The sequence below is a fragment of the Amaranthus tricolor genome, chromosome 2 (genome assembly GCF_026212465.1).
Source record: "Amaranthus tricolor cultivar Red isolate AtriRed21 chromosome 2, ASM2621246v1, whole genome shotgun sequence".
Classification (NCBI taxonomy): Eukaryota; Viridiplantae; Streptophyta; class Magnoliopsida; order Caryophyllales; family Amaranthaceae; genus Amaranthus; species Amaranthus tricolor.
Genome location: NC_080048.1, coordinates 32,790,663 through 32,799,613, shown reverse-complemented (window position 1 = coordinate 32,799,613; position 8,951 = coordinate 32,790,663). Strand labels below are relative to the sequence as shown.

At 30.0% G+C, this 8,951-nt stretch overlaps 1 non-coding gene across 1 annotated transcript; it reads left to right on the top strand.

Annotated features, from left to right (window-relative positions):
• The first annotated feature begins 1,068 nt into the window (after nucleotides 1-1,068).
• On the top strand, nucleotides 1,069-1,150 carry TRNAS-UGA (transfer RNA serine (anticodon UGA)). Its single transcript has one exon. It is a non-coding gene; the product is annotated as a tRNA-Ser (tRNA).
• The last annotated feature ends 7,801 nt before the right edge of the window (nucleotides 1,151-8,951 follow it).

The following is an 8,951-nucleotide window of genomic DNA, read 5'->3' as shown; positions in this document are numbered from 1 at the left end:
TGTTAAAAGGAAGTTAGTGGAAGATATATGGATATCATAAGTATTATTTAAAAATTAATATGAGGGTGTGTAATTTTAATTGTTTTTTCAAAATTTGTAATATAAATAAAAAGATTTCTTATAGGAAAATTAAATAAAACAACCAAAAATTAAAATTGGAAACATTTTTAAGAAACGGAGTGCAAGTGTTTTATGTAAAACTACAAAATTGATTTTCAAAGTAAAATGAAAAAGTTGTTTTGATTGTGTTTAGACCTTAAATGATAAGACTTTTCTAACCACTGAGCTATGAATATTTTATTTTCGTAATGAAAACATAAATCATTACATCTGAACTTACTAGTCAATAAGACATAGGATTTCAAATAGTAAGCCATATTATGGAAAGAGAAGAAGCATTCGAATAAGACATATCTCGGTGAGATACTTGCTTATAAATAGACGTTGATTAGTGACTCCTCGTATTTTGTCGTTAACACTTTTGATTTCATTTATAGGAATGATTTAATCACATTTTTATTCTTTGAGTAAGATTAATGATGTAGGAATGCTTATAAAAAACAAAATTATGGATGTAATTTATTTACTCTACCAATCACAGCACAACAAAATAATAATCAAGAAACATATGCTTTTAGTTGTTTATTCATTTACTCCATCAAATTGAGTAATTAGGATACATAGTAAGCTTTTATAAAGCAAAAGTTAATTAGTTGATATTTTGCAAATTCTTTTATGAGACGGTTTTACATGAGATGTTCTCTATACTTGGATTAAATAGTCCAATTATACAAATTTTTAACGTATAGAGTTTTTGTTTTCATATCATTTCAGTGCGAGACGCTATTTCACAAGAATAGCTCTTTAATAATAATCCATTGGACAATTTTGTTTGATCAAACCAGGTTATGTTAAAAATATTTATTCACTTTTTTTTAAAAAAGATTTCAATTTATTAATTCTATTAAAATAAAATTAAAATTAAAACGAAAAAGTATTTATAATTAATTAATTATTTTTAGATTGCTAAACAACGTATTTTGTGTTGTGAACATTAAAAGCAAAAATGTCGATATGTCCGAGTGGTTAAGGAGACAGACTTGAAATCTGTTGGGCTTCGCCCGCGCAGGTTCGAACCCTGCTGTCGACGATTTTTATGTTTTCCCTTTATTTGTTTTTGTTATGGGGCTTTTCAGACTTCTCTACAACGGGCATAAGAGGAAGAAAAAAATAGGCTATGAAACAAGCTTACAAAGTTGATCGGCAGCCCAAATTAAAGTGTAACAAATATGTTCCAGCTACTCTTATGACTTGTAAGAGACCGTTTCTTTATGAGACGATTTTAGATCAAAAGTTTATATTCTTACCAAGAAAAATATGTAATGCAACAAGATTTGGTTTTTTTATGATTTTAACCTATGTTCGTCTCTTGAAAATACTGTCTCATACAATAATTTGTAAATTAGCAACTCTTGTGAAAGACTGTCTCTCAAATAGACGACGTCAAAACAAGAAGCCTACATTCTTATTTTCTCTTTAATTTGTATTAATTAAGTTATTTAGTTCATATATCTAATTCGTCTCTCGGAGAGACCATCTCTCACGACAATTTCAATTTATGTTTGCAAATATGTTTATTTAGGAAATAAGGCATTTCCATGCCAATCCTTTTGCTCAAATATGTTTATTTCCTCAAACATAATACGAGTACACTTGTACATTAGACACTATAATAATACACTTCAAAAAAAAAACACTATAATATTGTATTTATTTAATGTATTACTCACTTATTTATTTGTTTGTTTATTTATTTATTTTAAGGATTCGGCCCTAGCTTAGCGAGGTAAGCTTTTTATGTAGAATTCGGTATCACTCATCGCTTCTTTTAGGCTCTTTTTTTAAATGTCTCTTTTATCACATTTCTCTTGCCTTTTATTTGAAAGGGGTATGTATGATTTGTTTGTCAACTACCCCAAATCCAACTCTAAGCAAAATTTATTATGTATGATGTATGATGTATGATATGATATGATATGGTAATCTATTATAATGCAAACTGCAATCTTTTACAATACATTTTATTTCAAGTAGAGTAAAAAATAGATACATAAGGAATTGAGAATATATTACTTACTCTAAAAAAGTTTCTTGTACATTTTCACATAATGAAATGCTAAGCTTCGTCCTAACTAGGGTTGTAAATTCAATTACTCGGTCGGATCTTAGGGCAGATTTTATCAGGTTTGGTTGTCTCGGGTTTGGGTTTTTTTCGAGTAATAAAATGCTTTGATTTGGATCGGTTTAGTTGCTGGTAGGGATGGTCATGGGGCGGGTCTGGAGCGGGTCTGGCCAGACCCGGACCCGGACCCGGACCCTTTTATTTTTTTTGGATCCAGACCCGGATCCGGACCCTAAGGGTCCAAAATTTTCAGACCCAGACCCGGACCCTACGGATCTGACAGGGTCTAGGGTCCTTAATGGGTCTTATACAAAACCTCTTTGATTTGTCAAAATTGAACCTTTTTCGAGTCTTTTTATATTTTTGTAAGCAACTTATTATCGTATTACAAACACTTGTCACAGAAAGTTATCAATCGATACACCAATTTAACAATTCATTTCAATACCCAGAAACAAGTCCATAATTAGTATCACACTCCATAAACTTCCAAAACCATTAGAATTAAACAATAAACATCATAATTGAAACTTTAACTCAATGCGCAATCAAATTATTTCAGTACCTAAAAACAAACCAAAATTAGAATATTGCCGCCTCCATAATTTCCAAAACCATTAGAATTAAACAATAAACACTGTAATTAAACTTTAATCTCGGCGAGCAATCAAAGTATTATACATGTACAACAAATGTGCAAATATCATCAAAATTTTAACAAAAATAAAAAAAATAAAAATAAAAAAAAATAAAATTTAAAAGTTTAGGGTCCGGGTCCGGGTCTTCACCTTAGGACCCGGACCCGGACCCGGATTCGATGGATCTAAAAAATTAAGATCCAGACCCTTAAAAAAAGGGCGGGTCCGGGGCGCGTCCAACAGGATCCTGAACCCATGACCATCCCTAGTTGCTGGTTGTTAAGGTAGAAAAAGCTTTTGGGAAAAAACTGTCTCACCCTTAATTTAGCAAGCAAACAAATATATATACAATGTAAACCGTAAAAACAGTAACCATTATTTCCCACTAGTTAACCCATTAACAATAACCCTAGAAATACACGGCACTATTTCCTACCAACTATTCTATGAAGATATAGTACTTAACACCCCCTCAAGTTGGAGCATACAGATCACAAATGCCCAATTTGCTTAATAAAATTTCAAATTATTTGTTCCCAAGAGCTTTAGTTAATATATGAACTAATTGATGTCCTGTCGGAACATAAGATGTAGCAATATTCTGAGAAACCAATTCATCACGAACAAAATGACAATCAACCTCAATATGTTTAGTACACTCATGATAAATAGGATATTGAGCAATATGAAGAGCAGATTGACTATCACAGTATAATTGTATTGGTTTAATATGCGAAATTTCGAGATAAGATAACAAAGACTTCAACCATTTTAATTTGCAAGAAGTAATAGCCATGACCCGATATTCTGCTTCGACGGAGAAATGAGACACAATATGTTGCTTTTTGGTCTTCCAAGAATGGTGAACGTCCCAAAAACACCATATAACCAGATAAAGAATGTCGAGTTAAAGTACAGCATGTCCCAATCACTATCAGTAAAAACAGTTAAACGCATAGTGCTCATAGACCGCAATAGAATTCCCTGTCCAGGAGTACCCTTGATATAGAGCAAAACTCGAATAGCAACTTCCCAATGTGCGATTTAAGGGTCACTCAAAAACTGAGCAAGAGTGTGAATAGCATAACTCAATTTCGGATGAGTTACCGAGAGATAAACAAGACGCCCAACCAAGCGATGGTATTGATCAGGATGAGCACATGAATTTCCCTTTACAAACGCTAAGCGATGATTTTGCTCCATAGGAGTATCAATGGGATTACAACCCAACATTCCGGCTTCATTTAATACATCTAAAGCATATTTTAATTTGTTGGGACAAAAAAATTCCATCGGAACCACGCGCAACTTCAATGCCTAAAAAATATTTCAATGGGCCAAGATCCTTCATATGAAAACAACAATGCACGTATTCCTTTAATCGAACAACTACATCATGAGCAGACCCCACAATAATAAGATCATCAACATAAATAAGAACATGAAAGGAAACACTAGTTTTACTAAGGAATAATCAGCATAAGATTGTTTAAACCCATAAGATTTCAATGCATGATAAAGTTTTGAAAACCATTGTCGCGGAGCCTATTTCATACCATATAAAGACTTTCGTAAACGACATACCTTTTCAGGAGTAGATGTTTTATAACATGGAGGAAGTTGCATATAAACTTCCTCATCCAAATCACCATGTAGAAAAGCATTATGTGCATCCATTTGATGCAATTCCCAATTCAAAGAAGCAGCAACAGCAAGAAAAAGGCATACAGTCACCATTTTTACAACAGGTGCAAAAGTTTCATTATAATCGACGCCGTGAATTTAGCGATTAACGTATACAACAAAGTTCTAAATCACGCAATTTTAAGATATAACAAAGCTCTAAATCAAACAAATCAATAACCATAATAATTTTTATACAATTTTTAAAAAAATAAATGCGAAAGGGTCTATGGGTTAGATTTGGGTCTCAAAAGCATGGACCTAAAATCGGACCCAGACCCTAAGATTATGGACCTGGATCTGACCTGGACCCTTAGGTTCAAAAATAGGTGAATCAAAACCCTTAGTTTGGGTCTAAATCGTACTCTTAGGATCCAAGACCCACGCCCATTGTAATATTTCGAAATTAAAATAAAAATAATAAATTATTATTATTTATTGGAGTAAAAGAGGATTTAATGATTAGATTGAGTAGTATTATTATTATTTATTGGAGTAAAAGAGGATTTAATGATTAGATTGAGTAGTATTATTTTTTTTTAATTATCATAAAAAAATAATGTAGTATTTTGGGTTTAAAGTCTATAGGCCTTATTATAATTATCCTATTTAAAATTTAAACGTAACCCTAATTACTTAATATAAATACCCCTAACCTTAATTTTTTAATCCTCTCAAAAACTCCTACTCTCTTATCGAATCCCAAATGCCCTAAATTGTTCTAGCCGTCATCCGTTGTTTTACTTTTCTTCCAGTCGGCACATCCCCACGAGATTTTTCGTAAGGTAAGTATGTTGTTTCAGTCATATGAAGTATTGCTTTAGTTGTTAATGGTCTCATTAGTGCGCATCATTTTAATTGTATCTTGAATTTCTAAACTTCATTAGGCCATTTGGTGATAAGAAGTAGTATTGCTTTTTAGTTAAAATTGCAATAGGTACCAGGAATAATAGTAAAGCCCAAATACCAAGTCATCAATGTAATTTCAATGATTTCTTTATCTCTCTTCAATTAGAATAATATTATCACCTTTTTTTTTTTTTTAGATTTGAAGTATTTTAGTTATGATATGTTTTCAGATAGTGTCACATTATAAATTCATAAACTATTTTGATGAATAGACTATTTTAGGATTGAAGTTCAGGGGAGATCCAATAGGATAAATTTAATTGAGTCTAAATCTTGTATGATGTAATGTATATCGACTTAGTTATGGATGGATCAGGAGACGACTTCGTAGAAGAACTCTTTTGTTAATCTTAGTAACTGTTGGTGACCAGCACCCGACAGCTGAGCTGTAGGTGAGTGGATAGTTCCTCTCTTTTAATAATAGACTGGCCAGTCTAATTTTTTATTATGTGCAATATAATTAATACTTGGCCAGTCTAATTTTTTATTATGTGCAATATAATTAATACTTGAATTTTTGACACTAAAATTTGCATATTGAATATTGTTGATTTGTTATGTGGAGTGATACTTAAAAGACAATGGGTCTATCCTCTTTGATATGATATTGTGAGCAGGAGACATTTGGGTCTCTGCTATATTTTGAGGCGAGTTGCCATTAAGAAATTGGCTAGCTTTACTCGAGAGAGACATAGCTCTAGAGCTATGGAGTATTCTCTCAACTAGATGCTTAGTGCGCACGAAGGTCTAGGAGTTTTGTTTTAATATTGTGTGTTATTCTCTTCTCCCTGTTTGTAAAAGCATATTTTAATCAAAGCTGAAAAATGTCTTGTGTGAGGTGTATCTACTCACTCAACCTTCCGTGGTTGACACCTTTTCGTTTTAATTTTTAGATTGCAGGTAAATTGCGGGAGTTGACGATTGATAAGTGGGGATATCGTGGAGTGACGTAATACATCATAGTATTTGTTTTACGAACTCGTAGTAGCTTTAGTTTAGTATTGAATTTTATTAATAGTTGACCAATTATTGGGTTTTAAGACAAGAAATAAGATTTAGCATTTGAGATTCTTTTATCGGGCTGTAGGTACCTTTGAATTTATTTATATTTGATTTTAAGTTCACATCTTAGCTTAATCAGGTAGATATTAGGTGTGGTGTTACACCCATCCCTAACCAAAGTCAGAGTCAGAGTCAGAGGGGAGAGGAGGGTAGCGGATATATTAGACCCGTGCCCCTCTAAGGAGAGGAAAAGAAAAAATGCGTGCACTCAATTTATCCTGTAAATAAATAGGTTCTTGCAAATAGAAAGGTGAGTGATAACCATTGGTGATAAAATTTTATGATCATTTGAGAAGATCCAAAAAGAACATAGAAAGTAAATGTTAGAATAATAAATTTAAATATTATATTAAATTTATAACAATATTAAATATTATATAATTAGTTAATTTGTGCATTTGCTTGAGAATCAAGCTATACTAGTGAATTAATTAGATTTGCTAGTATTTATTTGCTACTTAAATCTCAAACATTATATTGCAAAAAGTATAATTATTGTTACTATTTTTACATATTAAATCAAAGGAGAAAAAAAATGACAAAAAGGTAGTGAGGAAGTGGAGAAGTGCTTAGAGAGATTAAAAGGTAAGTTGAAATATTGAATGTGTTAATGAAAATAAAAAAAAGTATGGATAATGACCAAGAATAAAATTTGTGCAAAGTACATGGAATGGATCCAAAAAAAATGATGTAAATCCGAGGGAAATTAGGAATTATTTTTGTTTAACATACATATAACCATTATCTAGAAAAATAATATTTTCTTTCTTTTTTTTTTGTTTTAACAAGAAATTTAAAATGAAAAATTAGGTGCAAAAGTGCTTCATTTTCACTTAAACTTCCTCCACTCTTCCATCCTCAACTTTTTTTTTTTTTTTTTTTAAGTGTCCTCAACATCTTTATTAAAGCACAAGTAGTTAATTGACCTTCTAAACCTTTTTCCGTGTAAAAAAAAAAATTAAACCCTTTAAATATAAATTGATGAAAAATAAGATAACGTTTCTTATTGTGAAAATAAAACCTATTAAAAAGGTAACAACAATTTGCCAATCATCCTTGATAATTATTCGGTTTTAGCTTAAACTCGTTTACTAAACATTTTTTTTTTATCTTTTATACCAGTCTAGAGACCAAAAGAAAAAAAATCCAACTATAAAATTAATGAAAAAGATTATTTACCTGTTTGTCACCAAAATACACTAACTTCTCTATATATTTATCTTATTCAAAAACACAAAAGTATTTTTAGATACAAACTAAATAAAAGTTTTTTTTTGCTGTATATATACAACACACCATATGAAAAACTTTTAGTTTAAAGAATTTCCCTTCTTCTCTTATTTATTTTTATCAATAAATTTAATTTTTTATCCAATTTATGTCTTTGCCAAAATACTTTTCTTTTCTTACTAAAAGATTTAGAAAACATTTTCTAACTTGACAACGCAATGAATAATTAATGCGAGAGATCAATAAATGGTACGGTATAATAAAAATTTAGTGATTGTTAACGTATTACTGTTGGTGTTAATTTTGTTTTTTAGCTTCCTAAGGTAGTTTTAGACTTTTAAGCAAAATGTGTTTAAAATAATAATTAATAACATAATTATTTTCACTTCTTAGGAAAGTTTTAAATTTTTTTAAAATTGATTTGTAAGGAAGCCACGTGGCAAGATTTTATTAATAATCATAATAGGAAAATACTTCCTACAATACGTTTGATTATTAATACTAAATTATGACAATAGTGATGGAAATTTAATGTAATTTAGATAGAATAACTAATAAATAGATTAAGCTTCTTTTACCACTCGAAAATGTAGCATTAATTCATCAAATGATGATAGAAAATCATAAAGAAAAAGACATGTTTGAGGATGAGAGTTATACTACTATGAAAATGACATTATATTTATCTATCTATCTATAACCATTACAAAAACAAAATATTGCTGACTTTATTACTATTTAATATTACTTACGTATCACACCTTTAACAAAAAAAATTTCTCCAAAACTAAATAATGAAAAATACGATACAAATCATACAATGTATGTAATGTATACAACTATTCAGAGTGAATTGAAATATAATTATAATACAAAATTTATTTCTTTAAATTTCAATTTCTTAAATGATTTAAATATGTCAGAAAATTTAAAAAAGTCGTACAATCTAAAATTTTATAAAAATTAAAACACATTTTCATTACCAACATCTAATACTAAAAATGAAAATCAAACCCCCCCACTTGAATAGTATTAATTTTCTAAAATGTAGAATACATATTCATGCAAGTTTTTGTATGTCGGCTGTTGTGACTCATAGAAATATGATTATAATTTGAAAACTATTTGTAAACATTATTGCTATTATTTATTTATTTGTCTAGTTAAAAAATAAGTATTACCTTTTCAATTTAAATTGTACGTTTGAATCTCACTTAGCCTTTAATTAAAAAATCAGTCGCTCTTTC